Source organism: Falco punctatus (assembly GCF_963210335.1).
Source record: "Falco punctatus genome assembly, chromosome: 4".
NCBI classification, from domain to species: domain Eukaryota; kingdom Metazoa; phylum Chordata; class Aves; order Falconiformes; family Falconidae; genus Falco; species Falco punctatus.
Window position 1 is genome coordinate 52352620 of NC_137583.1, and position 15032 is coordinate 52367651.

The following is a 15032-nucleotide window of genomic DNA, read 5'->3' on the forward strand; positions in this document are numbered from 1 at the left end:
TTCCAGAGGATGACTTGCTGAAGGACATGCAGGAAGAAGATAACAGGATTTTCTTACTCATTTCCCCCTACCCTTTAAGGGCATGGGTAGCCAGACATGCAGCAGGACTGGGAGTTCTCACTCCTTTCTCTGGTGTTTTTTAACTCTGGTTTTCGTTGAGCCTTAGCTCACGTGTTGGGGGGCACACAGATCACATTTAAAATAGAAGCAAGCATTTACCTGCCATGGCAGCAGAAAGAAGCTGGAGGTGGTTAACTCCAGAGTACCAGAATAAGGAGAGACAAAAGTAGATAAAAATTTCCCCTTTTTGAAAAGCTCATGATATTTTAAGCAACTGCCATAATCTGGGGGATGTTTGCCACCTGTAATCATTCAAATGGGTTGCTAAGGCAGGGTCTCCTGCACTGCAGCACTGGGTGCTACCTGCAAACTTTCATTGGGAGAAGAAAATGTCCATTGTACTGCAGAGGCTGAAGAGGATTTTTTTCTTCATGGCAGAGGTGAAAAGACTTACAAGGTCTATTGTTGGCATCAACTGGCAAAATAAATTCAGAGCAGACAGTGTTCACGGAAAATGGGAAGCCTTTGAGAACATCCTGCTGATGCCACTAACCACCATTCCACAAACACAACATTATTGTCTTAAAACAGGGAGGATGGCCTGAAGCCCACTGTGGGTAAAAGACACAGTAATAAAACTACAGAAACAGGTAAAAGAACAGAAAAAAAAGAAGAGAAAGATGCAACGCTAAGCCAACAGGCCTGGGGTTTTGCCTTGTAGGGTGGCCTAGCACCTCCTGTGTAGTGGTGGCTGGCGGCTGCCTGGACCACAGGCAGAAGCAGCTTGTGTCAGTCTGTGCTGGTGGGACCTGGGAGACAGACCTGGGAGACAGGGTCTCCTGAGGGCTGCTCTGCCTCTGTCCCACCCAGTGATTCAGCTTGCCTCGCTGCAGATATCCGTGGTACTACGAGCTCGGTGCCCAGGCTGTCCCAAGAGTAGGGCGATGCTTTCATCGCCACCGTGATGTCTTATCTTCTCCCCTTGGGGGTCCTGCTGTAGCATGTCTCTCCTTGCTGGATCTTTGCTGCCTATGGAGGAAAACTGGGTTACCACCCTCCCTTGGAGATGGGAGAGACTGTGACCTCCAAAAGCAGGTGACATCCGTCTCATCTGACTTCCAAGCAAGTCACAGTGTCAGGCTCAACCCCGTGCTTGCTGTGGGGAGTCCTGCCTCCCTCCAGGCAGCAGCAGTAGAAAGGAAAACACAACTCCACATAGCCAAGGTGTCCCCACAAATACCTCACAGCATGTTCAGGTCTTGAGGGCAAACACAGACCCCTCTGTCCTTACACTCTCCACTTTCCCAGCTTTGTGCCTTTGTAGTGTTGTGTTACAGTCCCTTTCTTGCCCTGGGCTGGCACAGCTGGGCCAGTTCCCCTGCTTGTGTTGGGAGGACTGGGAGGGTCAGGGGTAGATGGGAGCTCTGAGGCTGGGGACCACAGCATGCTTCTCCCAGGGCAGTCCCCAGGTGAGGCTGCACCCTTGCTGGGACCCCTCTGTCTTGCCATAGCAGATCCCCTATCTTCTCCCATCCTGGTGTCCTGTCATAGGTGGAGAGAAACCAGCATGGAAAGCTCTGCAGGCTGCCTGGGTAGACCCAGACCTGAACTCCTGACAACTTCCCTTAGACTTTGTAACACCTGGTATCCTCTGAAAGCCAGACACAGGCTGAGAGCCTGTTTCATGCTGCCTTGGAAAGCAAAGCAGGGACAATGATGGGACCCTGTCTCCACTGGTCCCCCCCTTCCCAGGAACAGGGATCCCATTTATTTCTCTTTGAAGCTCCTGGCCCAGCCTTTAGGGCCCTGCCTTCCCACCCTCCTCTGCCGCTTCTCCTGCCTGGTTGGTGCAATTAATTTTCCTGCTCTCATACCCTCACTTTCTTGCCTGTGCTTGTGGGAAGGGATGTGCAGCAAACTCCCTGCACAGAGGACACAAAAAGCAGGGTTATAAAGCAGGCAGCCCTCTCCTCTCACACACCTGTAGGCAAGGCAGCCTGGAAACGCATGGAAAGGGTTTATTTCTTTCATTCTTTCTTTCTTTTTCTTCCTTCCTTCCTTCCTTTCTTTCTTCCTTTTTTCCTTTCTTTCTTTCCTTCCTTTCTTTTTTCCCTTATTTCTTTTTCTTCCTTCCTTCCTTCCTTTCTTCTTTTTTTCCTTCTTTCATTCCTTCCTTCCTTTTCTTTCTTGTTTTCCTTCTCTTGCTCTTTCTTGCTTGCTTTCCTTCTTCTTCTTTCTTTTTCTTTCTCTTCCTTTCCTTTCCCTTCCTTTCCTTTTTTTCTTCCTATTTTTTCCCTTCTTCCTCTCGCTTTTCCTTTCCCACCCCCATCAGCAGCCACCTCCCCAGCCCGTCCTCATTCCCCCCGCCCCCCCCCCCCCCCCCCCCCCCCCCCCGGCACCATGCGTCCTGGAACGTCACAGCCCCACTCTTTCATGAGCAGTGTGTGGTATTATGACTCCGGCGATGCCGAGCGCTGCCAGCACGCCTCAAACCACAGGTATCTGACCCTGTCCCAAGCCCCATAACACTGATTCATGTCCTGATTCACGACGTGATAGGGCCGGCACCATCGGTAGCCGAGACGGGACACTAGCCCACTCCCCACTCTCTCCTAAGCTCCCTGCAGACCCCCCTCTCTTTGCTCGGGGAGTGTGTGTGGGGGCATCTGTTCCAGAAAAGCCACCGGGCAGCAGGCATAGGCCGGGAGCGGGAGCTGCCAGCAGCGGCCGGAGCGGCGCGTGGCCGGGGTGCCTACAACAAGGCCAGCTCTGTGATCGGGGCACATTGAGCCTCAGTGCGGTGCAGGCAGCTCTGGGGCATGACGTCCTCCCAGCTCCAGCCAGTCACCTCCGCCATCCCCCTCGTCTCCTCCTTTTGCTGGGCATGGTGGGGGGAGATGCTGCAGAGCTTGACAGGCTGCTCACCTGGAGTTGAGGGCAGCCATGGCCCCGGAGCTGCCGGGGAAGGCACAAAGCTGTGGTGGCTGCGCGTGCCTCGGTGGGAGATGGAGGGCAAAAGGGAGATCCCCGGAGTGAAAATCCCTGGCTGCCACCCATTGCGAGAGACAAAATCAACCCTGTGGCACATTCCAGTGGGGCATCTTCCTGTGGGGATAGAAGCATCCCACCGAGCCACGGGTACCAGCCAGTGGATGCTGGTGGGAGTCCCAAAAAAGCCCTGGTTTGGGCTGTTGTTGCTTTAGATGTGACTGTAGCAGGGATCCAGCCAGGCACCCATGGAGTGGGACCTGCTCAGGCGTGGGACCCCTCCCATGGGACTACAACCATCAGCTTATCCTCTGTAAAAAAATAAATCAGCTGGGTCCTATTCTCTGTCACCTTCAACCATGCCAACATCCATATGTCTACAATATCTTTTTTCCAAAGCAGTGTGGCCTCATCCAAACCACTTCCTACAGGCTACAGCACACCTGAAACGTGCCTAGGTGTTATTTGGGGTGGTGCAGGCTGGTAAGTGCCAGGGAGCGTGCTCATCCCTGGCCAGCCTGTTTTTCCTTATTAGTAAAGGCAAAGTCCCATCAGCTAGGAGCTTCTTTAGACAGTGCCGAAGTCTCATCTGTCTTCTCTTGTCCATCCTTCTTCCTGGACTCGAGGAACAGCCATGGTTCTCAATGCCTTCTCTCCCCTGGCCAGTTCAAAAAGAGCCTCTTGCCCCATCAAAGCACTGTCAGCCCTTGCGATAGGACATGTCCCCCTGCTGCCCTATTCCAGGGTCAACCCAAGGCTATTAGCTAAGGCCTTGGACCCACAGCAAAATGGTCTTATCTCCTGCCATCTCATGACCTGTCTTCACTGCAAGTATCCTCTTTGTACACCAACAAGCTGGAGATACCTAGTGGTGGGCTTGGCAGTGCTGGGTTAGCAGTTGGACTTTATGGTCTTAAAGGTCTTTTCCAACTGAAATGATTCTGTATCAGCTTCACCATCTTGAGCACCATGTTTCCAGCCTTGAACAGGTGATTTGTAGGAGGTGTGGAACCTGTTTCAGTGTCTGTCACACTCCTTTTCCCCAACCTTGCAGCAACAAGGCTGGAAGACAGAAAATGCTGGAATTTTATGGGTCAAAAACAGCCTTCTCTTCCTGTTTCATTCTGCTTTGCATTGCCCCCCAGGCTTTCTGGGAAACATGGGCTTTCCAGCCTGAATGCTTTTGGAGGGATGAACTACAGATCTTTGCCTGGTCCACTTTCTATGGCGTGTTAACTCTGAACCCTAAGAAGGTCCTTCCCAATGGAGTGTTCTTCCCTTCTGTTTAATTTTAGATGTCTGTTTTGAAATCTGAGGGGCTTAGGGCCAGCAGTAGGGTAAGGAACAATGGTGCTACCAAGAGGCAAAGGGGAAAGCAGTGAATGAGGAAACCCAGAAGAGAAGCAAAAGCTACCACCACAGCAGTGAGACAATGCATAACTGGTTCTTCTGGAGGACTAATGGTGCTGCTAATGAAGGCTGGCACTGTCAGCAGAGTAGAAGGGAGTTAGGCACCAGGCTGGGAAAGGAGTTGTGTGTCCATGTCTGCTCAATCTCCCTCTGTGCATGCCCTATAGACCCTCATCCATGCATGCTCCCACTGGCAATGATGATGCCTATTATGCAGCAGATTTGGCTGCATTGCAACTGCAGAAAGGGTGGGAGATTCACCTCCATGTCAGCCTAAACAGGAAAACTGGCAAATGGAAGGTCGGAGGGATCCACCTGGGCAGTCTGCTCCTACTCCACCTCAGGTGTCTCCTCCACCCAGCTCTGTTCATGGGCTGGCAGTCAGTTCATCCTCTGGCTTGACCATTGTTCTGCTTATTTGGGTCGCTCAGAGCCCTTATCACCTTAGGAAGTGCTGAGTCAGGTCAGCCAAGCACATGCCCACATTGACCCCTATGGTGATCCTCTGTGCTCAGACTTGTTGGCACAAAACCAGGGCTGGATCCTTACCTAGGTGCAAAACAAGGGCTGACTGTTCCATTTTCACCAGCTGAAGCACTCTCCCCTCTCCCTGATCCTCCATAAGCCTGAGTCATCTTTTGCTGATGACAAAGTAAATTAGCAGTAAGCAGTAGCTGTAACTTTCAAAGGCCTGATTTCCCACTTCCAGTCCTACGGTACTTAAAGTTCAATTTGTTGATCACAGTGACATTGTCAATGACACTAAGGTATGCAAGGGCAAAATCAGTGTGAGAATTTGTGTAGGGGAAAAGAAAAAGTAATCATCTGTTACACTGTCTGCTTTGAACAGTAATGCTATATTTGCTCAAATCTCAGAGATTTAGACATCATGATCTGGCATCCTTTAAGGATGGAACCAAATCCACAGCTGAATTCAGTCCTATCCTGTGGTTTGAAAAATCCAGCCTGCCAGCATGCTTATGCTTATCATCCTTCCCCACTGCCACCGCAGCCAGAAACAAGAGTGATGCTCCCCACTTTTAGAGTCGTCAGTCCATGTGTCCCCCGGCCCCAAATTGCTCTTGTTTAAATGCTTTCAAGATGGCATTCGTTGCACAAGGCAGTCAGCCACAAACGAAGCTACCGAAGAATGGCCGAACATGGTTTGGAGAAGCATCTGGAAACTGGGAGCTTGTCATCCGACCCAGATCTCTCAATTTGCAAAACTCTCTCCCCTCCTGTCCAGATTCCTCCTAAGGACCAGCATGTGCCAGTTGGGCTTCTCCAATTTACCCTCCGGCTCTCTCCTTATTTCCCTGCCGAGACACTGATTGACATCAGATGAGATTCTCTTGGCCCTTCTGCACTCCACAGGAACACCACCGATTTATGCCAGCAGAAGGCTCTGGCCCCTTGAGCTTTGTGGTTTCTGTGATGAGGTTAAGGCAAATCACAGAGAAAATCTGATCCCAGAAATGAAACAAAAAAAAAAAAAAAAAGGCACCAAACCAACAAACATGCTTCATTGTGGTGGTGAAAGGCTGACGGAGAAACACCAGTCATGGTGGGAAATGAATTGGAGATAAAGCTGGTACTCTGCAGTGAGATCGTATGGTGGGATGCTCCGAGACTGTTTAACAATGCTACGGCATGAGTCAGTTCCGTACAGTTATGCCCCCCCGCTCACTTGTAGATACACACACACGTAACAGTGTTGTACCAAAGCCTGTGTCTTTGTCAGCTGAGGAAATGAGACCTCGAGGCCCACCCAGGGTCCGTGGGATGCAGAGGTGGTGCATGCCAGGATGCTCTGCAGCTGAGAGGGTCCCTCGAGGATATGGGGCAGCTTGGAGATGCACCAGTACCCGTTGCTGACATCAAAGCCCAGCAGGGAAATTAGCCCTATCCTGCTTTGTCCCCATCCAGTGGCTAGCCTGAGTAAACAGTCCTGGTGATGCAGCACAAGTGAAAATAAGCCATGTCTGCATCAGATACAGCGCATCAGCCCCTCTGACCACCTACTGGTGTGCGGTTTAGTAACCATGGCTATTTAGACTGGGAAAACATTTCCACCTCAGTGCTTACAGAGCAATCGTTCTCTCTCTTACCCTTTTCTGGGAAGAACAATAAAGATAAACTACGTTTCCAAACCCAGAGTGTCCTGTGTGCTCCCCACAAGTCCTCTGTGCCTTTGCTGAACATACAGAGCAAGAAATGCCTGAAAGCATACGGAAAGTCAGCAGGTGGGCTAGAGCCCAACTCCTGGACGCCTCTCCTTACTGAAAATGCCATTTAGAGCAAGCAAATCAGTGAGTGTAACCTTGAGGGTGCTGGAAGAAAACACAAACTCAGAGAAAACATTGAGGATATCAACTCCGAGAGGTCAAAGGCTTCATAAGCTGCTCCTGATAAGCCAGCAGTTCCAGCTTTTGAAGCTCTCTACGTTGGTCACCTCTTAGCAGTCCCACCTTTTATCAGCTCCCTCCCACTTTTATGTTAGGTTTTGTGTGTGTGTGTATTTTTACTTAGCTGAGTGAAATTGCTAACCACGAAATAGATATGCTACGTAATGTTGCTTTATTGATCTTACTCTTCGAGTGCAGCCAGCAGAAAGAGGTCATTTCCTTGCAATCACTCGCCATAGCCAATGCATCAAAGCTACTTTAGCTTTGATTGCTCAGTGCCTAAAAGGAGAAGTTGTTTGGGATGTAGGAGATGAGGAGAAAGTCAAGGTAACATTGAGGTGAGGCAGGGGTTTAGGCAACAAAAGAGGGATAGATGGAAACAGTATGTGAAGTGCGTGGAAATCATTCCAGTGGTTTCACTGAATTTTGGAATTTGATTTGTATGTTTGCAAAACAAAAGAAGCTACTGGCTGTTTGCTTCTAGAGGAGATCAGGCATTGCCTAATGTCTTTTAATTCACAAGATCAATGAATTTTAATTACTCCAGGCCAGCCTATGTTCTCCTATGGCTGAGCTGTCTCAGGAGCCCCTGGACCCACTGTGTCACTAAATAAAGCGGGTTAGAGACCGTTCTCAGGTCCTGGGGCTAAGGGAAACGCAGTAACACAGTCTGGGTGCAAGTGAGTCAGTGCATGAGTCAGAGTCAGCTTTGCCTTTTGCTGGGCTTCCATGTGCCTACCTGGGAGTGGTCTGAGTGCAGCCCCCTGTGCTTTCCATGTTGGTCAAAAATGTTGATTTATTTCTCCCCAGCCTTGTGAAAGAGAGGCCAAAGACAGTGACAGAAATGACGGAGCAGGCTGGCCTGGCGGTAGGGAGATGGAGCAGGGGAGCAGCACGGTGCAGCAAAGTGTGAGCAATATCAAGTTCAGATGATGCTCCTGAGTCCAGCAGTCCCAGCCTTGCTGGGCACAGCAGCGCCAGGGCAATTCCAGCTCCTGAAATCTTCCTTTTCCTCCTGAGGTAAGAAAAGTCCCATTCCGTGTTTGCTACCAGCACCATTCCTGTGGTTAGCATACAGCATGGGGTGGAGCTCTTCCGGGATGCTGCATCCCTTGAGTCCTCAAGGCATATAAACCAGGGGGATACATCAAGGCAATAAGATGATGATTAAATGACTTACTAGTAGTCCTAAACAGTGGCACAGTCTCCCAAGGCCTCACTGAGTTTCAGTTAATTGATCATTTAATTGACCAAAAGTTAATTGGTCATTAGGGCAATAGACCTGGGGAAGGGGCTGGAGCACCAGTTCAGTGGTGTGGAGATGGGGGGGGTTCAGCCTGGAGAGAAGGGGGCTCAGGGGGGACCTTCTCGCTCCCTGCAGCTGCCTGACAGGGGGGTGCAGCGAGGGGGGGTCGGTCTCTGCTCCCAGGAACAAGTGACAGGACAAGGGGAAACGGCCTCACCTTGCCCCAGGGCAGGTTTAGATTGGGGGCTGGGGAACATCTTCCCTGAAAGGCTGGTCAGGCACTGGGACAGGCTGCCCATGGAGGTGGTGGGGTCACCGTCCCTGGGGGTGTTTGGAAAAAAGTGTAGACTCCGTGCTCAGGGACATGGTTTGGTGGTGGGCTTGGCAGTGCTGGGTTACCGGTTGGACTATATGATTTCAAAGGTCTTTTCCAACCTAAATGATTCTATGATTGTGTGATTTGTCCTCTGCTATGCGCCCAAGAGGTAGTAATTCCCTCCCATCTGCTGCTCCTTGCAAAGTGCCTCATCCCTTAACCCATGGCAAGCACGAGTTAGGTTTTGCATACCACTCACTTTTCTGTTAAAACATGCAGAAATAAACCATTTAGGTCCTAAGCCAAAGTTCAGTGAAGGGAAGAGAAGGTTTTCTAAGGACACCCAGTGACTTTCAGTCCTGCCTTTACAGATGCAACTGAGGCTGCTTCTTGCTCTCAGTGTGGCAAGACCAAGCAGATAAGTACACTGAAATGACTGGAGAGAGGGGAAGGGGGACTGAAGTAAAGATAACATCGAGGAACCCTGATTAGCAACAGGGCAACCATGTGAAAAATGAGATAACCAGCCTGCCTTGTGTGCTGAGACAGCAACTCCTGCCTCCAGCCCTTGCCCCAGACACTGATCTAGCAGGAGGTCTTTTACAAGAAGCCAAGTCTCCTTTGGATGAGCTGCCCTTATCCGACAGACAGCTGATACTCAGAGCTTGTTATGGTGGAAAGACTCAAAGACACCAGACACCTTTGGACTTTGAAGGTTCATTTGTTCTGCCCTTTCTGACAGGGCTGTCCTGCCTGGCTCAACGCCTTCCACAATTTGGACATAGCAGGAGCAGTTTGCCTCGACCATTTCATTGCCCCTGCAAGCAACAGACTAGAAAACAGGTAAGTAGGTAACAAGTCTGTTGTATCTCAGCTTGTACAGGCCACTTGGAAGTCTGTGTTTATGTCTGTCCTGCTAAATACAAGGGCTGGGTCCTGTCCTCTGGTCCTGAAGCCAAATGGCACAACACATCTCATGTCTACAAGCCTAAACTCATTTTTCCCCCCAAACCCCGAGAATGTAGTCATATCTAATACCCCTGACCTATGTTATCCTGCACAACACTTAGCACTATCTGCAGGACTCATCTGCTCAACCGAAAACTGCCACGTGTGCTGATGACCAGATGGTGTGGCTGGTGGAAGGGAGGTTCAGGAGCAGCATGGTGAGCTCACACCGACCCCACGGCTCACACTGCTGTATGTGTATTTATCACTAAGGGGTGGGAGGTACAACAGGAACGGGGTGGGGGGTTTTAAACAGAGGATCTGGGGGGCTTTATGCCCACGTAACATGACAGTACAGCCATGGTGTCAGGGCAAACCGGCACACATTACGGGCTGCTCACCCCTTCTTGTTCCCAGTGTCTCTGTCACATGCCTTGGGGATTCATCCAAGACTTTCCTGTGAAGATGCCATTCACTGACCCAGCTACAAACCTTTTCCTCTGTTTATTTTCTTTATTCCATCTCGGGGTAGTTTCGTGCAAGCTCAGTGAGTTGAATCAGCTCATGCAAGGGCGCACATGGTCAGGAGGGAAGAAGGGAGACAGGAATGCAATCCCTGTGCTGCTGAACTGCCTTGGACCAGCAATGCTGGAGGGGTGAGAGGGAAAAGGGGCAAAGAAGTCCACTTTCTGCTTTGCTGGATAAAGGAAAAACACATGGCCAGAAAGACAGGCCAGCCCTGCAGAAGATTTCGACAACCAAACCCTCACCTGAATGCCATCAGAGGGATTTCTCTAACAGAAGGATCAAAGTACGCTATGTTACGAGGATGCCATCAGTCCAAAATTTTCCTTTCCTGCAAATCATATTTATGGAAGTCAGTCCAAGCTGAGCTTCCAAAAGAAAAGGAAAACCCTAAAACACAGAGCCCCTGTAATCACTGGCAAGGGTCGGCCTAGCCTCAGTGGAAATAGAGGGATTAATGCCAAGCCAGGTGCCTCAAGCAGGGGTTTGGGTGTTCTTCCCGTGACACAAGACAGCATAGCTCAGTCTGACCCAGCAGGCATTCCACTGGGGGTTTCAGCCCCAGGGGTCATTTGTTTATTGCCATGTCGCGAAAGGTGCAACAGAAAGATCATCTTTAGCACAGCAGCTCTTGAAGGCCAGCTGAAGTTTGAGGTGTTACGGGTCAAGATAGCCAAATGGTATTGTAACAGCCAAGTGGATGTAGAGGGAGAAAGCAAATTCTCCATGTCAGGGTAAAGTATTTTTGATACGGTCTAATCTTTAACAAAGGCTGATCCTGTTGAGTTCTTCCTTTCAGTCAGGGCTTGCCCTAAGGAGCACGATTCCTTATTTTTGTTGTTGTTGCCACTGTTATTAATTGAGAGACGCTAAAATTTCACTTACAGCAGAAGCTGAGCAGACAGAGAAACCCCTCTATGCTTGCCCTTTTGCAGAGAAACAGCCCATCCGAAAGCGGGGGGGGGGGGGGGGGGGGGGCGGGATATCCCTGCTGGCTTCTCCCTTTGATCTGGACTGTGTCAGAGGGCAAGGGAGTTTGGAGGGATCAGAGCTCAAACGGCTGAGATGAGCCCAGCGACAGCCACGGGGTCGGAGAGCTGCACAGTCTAGTGAGCACCTAAACACCCACCGGACCCCGCCGCCCTCTCCCAGCCGTGCGGGATGAGGATGGAGCCGCTCAGCAGCAACAAGGACCAGTTCCCAGGAGGGACTTAAGTCAGAGGCAGCTGTGATCCGGCTCTGCTGTTCCCTCCTCCCGGTATTTAGACAAAAAATTCAAGGACTGCAAAGTTTAGCTGGAGCCATAGCTCTGCCACTGACTCCAGGGAGCAGGATTTCCCCAGCCCTGTATCTGGGTGCTAGCCGGGTGCTTTTCCAGCTCGCCCCATGCTGCTCGGTTGGAGGCTGCCTGCAAATAGCTGCAATTTGGGGGTTTCAGTGTGATGAGTGTGATGTCTGTGTCCCAAATAGCTTTGCAAACCAGGGATTGGTTTCAACTGAATTTACTGGAGGGGCTGAGCGGTGAATTTCCCAAGCAGAGGGAAATCCTCCAGCCAGCATGTTTACACCCAGGGAGAGTCCCTTATCAGTACACCTGGCCCAGGAAAACAGACGACAGGAGACACACAGCTGTGGGACGACTCTCAGCATCATTTTTCAAAGGGACATGGGAGCACAGGGAGGTGGTGGCAGGGGCAGCAGCTGTCTCTGCTTGAGCTGTCTGGGCTGGGGGTACCCCTCACAGGGAGTGCAGACACAGTGCCCTAGCTGGAATAATCCCACTGATCTCAAAATGCTGCTCCGGGGCTATTTCTAGGAGGCCAGAAACCAAACAACAACTGCCTGGACCTAAAAGGCACACCTCGGATTTCATTTCCTCCAGCCTTCCTTCCCCCCGCTGTGTGCAGTTGCCCCGTTGCTTCTCCTCTCCCCCACGCAAGGAGCTCGCAGCAGCCCCAGCCTGCTCAGGTCAGGCTTGCCACCGGGCAGCTGGGCTCTGTTTGGCTTGCATGGGGTGAAATCACAGCCCATGCATTACCCTGACGTGGAGGCTTGTTTGCTTTATATTTTGTGGTTGAGTACTTTACAATCCGGGGATATCTGCTAATCCCAATGTACAATAACAAAAATCCTATCTTTCATAAATACACGGGGCAGGGATGGGCACGCTCCCAAGCGTGTGTGGAGGGAAGAACATTTCAGACATTGTTTCCCTGCACTTGGAGCCTGTCTTTATTTAATGAAGCTAGACAGCTAGTTGGGATTTGCAGGATCTCTAGATAGGATTATTTGATTATTATTATTTTTATTATGGGCTGTATTCTGAGGCAGAATATGATTAACTTTCCCTTCCAGGTACAAATTATTCAATTTCAAATCATTCCCCTTTCCCGAACTGTGAAGATTGTGAAGATGTGAGTCTGATCAGAGGAACAAGAAGTCACAGAGCAAACCACCACCCCACACTCCTTAACACAGCTGCTTTGCTGCCTGAGCGCTGGGATCTTGGCTAGCTGGTGACTCGAGCATCGAGCATCGCTCTAGTGGGAACTTTCTGATTTACACCAGACCTTCTGAACAGAGATTAACACTGATGCTGCCGTGGATGCAGCTCCCTTGGGAATAGGGGCTGGGATCTTTCTGCAGGTGACCTCGCCAAGCTTGTCCCTGCTTTGGGTTATATCTGGAAGAAAAGGTTCCCAATCCCTTAATGATACCCCTCGAATTTCTGGGTGGGGTGTGTGTGTGTGTGCTACAGCTTCTCTGTGAAAACCAGAGGGAAGCTTGAGCATTGCCCGAGCAGCCCGAGTGAGGCCAGGGCTGGGGAACTACAGGCTCCAGCAAACAGAAAGGCATCGAGACCATTCAACTGCCAAAATGCATCGCTCTGATGTGCAGCACCTTCTGCAAGGCACCGAGCACTGCTGAAATGCAAGACCTCTGCAGTAAAGTGGGGGTCCCTTTTGCTACCCATTTCATACACCACACAGACCTGCTTCCCTGCATCATGTTGAGCTCAGCCGACTGTAGCCGGCTCAGGCTGATACCTGTTTCCCAAAATGGAGCTATTCTGGTCCAAAGCCCTGCAGAAGGCTGGGGGATGATGATGATGATGCACAATATCTCCTCCAGTGACAACTGAGTTGGAGGCTGCCAGGCTGAGACTGACAAGAGAAGGCATCAAAATGAAAAGTGAAGGGGTCAGCAAAGCAAACTGTGGGCTTTCAGCGGGGAGTAGGACATGGGGAGGTTTTTCTGCAAGGGGCTCTGGCAGTGTCTTTCAGATAAAATCATAGTGCCTGCAGCTTAACTTCTCCTGCGCTCTGCTGAGGTCAGACCCTACTTTTAAAGCTCCTTTTGCACACATCTACTTTTCAAGCCCATCTTTACAGGGCTATCTGGCTCAGGCCAATCTCGCTTCCCTGGCCATTGGACCAAATAGCAGAATTAACCCAAATTTACTCCCTCATGCTGCCAGACTTCAAGCACAAAGAGCTCAGTCGACAAGCAAAATCCCCCTCACGGTTTAAGCAGGTGTTGTTCATGATATTCCCAGGGAAATGTTGGAGGATGACTTCTCTGGATTGCCAGGGGAGCTGGAGGAGAGCAGAGCTTCACCCAATACTTTACCCCACATCAAAGTCTGTCCCTCTCAGCTGCCCCTCAAAAGCTCCGGACAGGGATGCTGATCTTGCTATGGGTTTTGTGTGGCCACAGGCTCACCAGGGTTGAGTTCTGCACAGACACTTTTAACTCTGAAAGAACTCACTCCCACAGCATTTTTCCATGAGCTGAATTTCCCGCCCTGGTTTACAGTCAATACAGGGACATGCAACCCCTCGTGCTGTGGAGAAGTGATTCAGCTGCCAGTGTCCTGCCCCATGATGATGTACCGGTGACACAGGCAATCAAAGAAACCATTTCCCATCCCTGCTTCAGCACTCTCACTTCAAAAAGTGCCTTTACTATCATCTTTGCTGGCTGACAAAAAGAATAACCACAGTGACAGCTTCACATTTAGGTTGCATCATGCTCTGCCCTATCTCAGTATCACCAGCTCTCAGACACAAAGCGACTGAGCTGCAAAGAGCTCAGCAATTAGGACCACAGCTCTCAAGATTTAAGTTTTCCAGCCTCAGACAGATGAATTGTGCCCTGAAGCTCTGAGCGGTTGGCTGCCTCAGTCTGTGGGAATCCTCCTGACTGCAACGCCACAACAGAGCTTTGCTTTGCTCTGCTGGGTACCACTTTTAGCTTAGCCTGAAGCTGCTGCGGAGCCTGCCTCTAAATTAAGTCCTTGCATCCCCATCCTTCTGCAGCTACGCTCATTGATTTTTTCTTCTTGTTTCTAGGAGGAAGGCACTCGGTGACTTCTATTGATGGCAGCACATAAAACACACTCAGACCTGGTCACCAGATATCAAGTATATATATGACCCTTCTTATAGTGTAACTAACAAGACATCACCATGCTGAAACATGCAGTCAATACCATTCTGTGTTTTCAAAGTTCATTTAAAAATCAGGTTAGTCTGGGAAAGAAACAACAACAGTGAAAAGAAGTCAGGCTCTAAGCACCCTGCAAGTTATTCCTTGCCTCACAAGTTGTTGTACAGTGGGGTGACATGAGGCTGACCTTCTAATTCTGCCTAAGTGGATGCCAGAAGGGACACACAACATCTCTGCAGCCCCTGAATTCTCAGGACAACTTTTGAAACCTTCTGGCAACTCCTCCAGCTGTCCATAGTGGGTCTGAAAAGCAAGGGAAGTGTCTGAAACATGCACGGCGGCCTGGGCTTAATTAAAGCAAATGGGGTTTCTAGCAGCAGGACCCTAAATCAGTACAGGAGAGGAGCAGGCTTCTGGAAATGCAACCAAGCAAAATACTCTTGTGCATTCTTCTCCTAGCTCTTCCCAGCAAATTGCCCTGGTCTCTTGACCCTCTACGATTCTGGCAGAGCTATTGCTGGTTTATGCCCAGGTCCAGCTCACCCTGAGCCGGTGCATGGGATGTGCTCAGCTGCTCCAGCCATGAGCCCCCGTTGCCCACCAGCGCTGCTGAGCACATCGCTTGTGATCGGAAAGTGTCTGTTGTGATGGGGGTATCAGAATTAAAATACCCGCTGGGAACATG

The 15032-nt window shown here is 50.4% G+C and overlaps 1 protein-coding gene across 3 annotated transcripts in view; it reads right to left on the minus strand.

Moving 5' to 3' along the window:
• The window catches only part of PTH1R (parathyroid hormone 1 receptor), a 122891-nt gene extending 112032 nt beyond the window's left edge, over window positions 1-10859 (minus strand). For all 3 annotated transcript variants that reach the window (XM_080383194.1, XM_080383195.1, XM_080383193.1), the window contains exon 1: window positions 1-10859. This exon is cut by the window's left edge. The gene's annotated coding sequence lies outside the window, so the exon portion shown is untranslated.
• Window positions 10860-15032: the final 4173 nt, after the last annotated feature.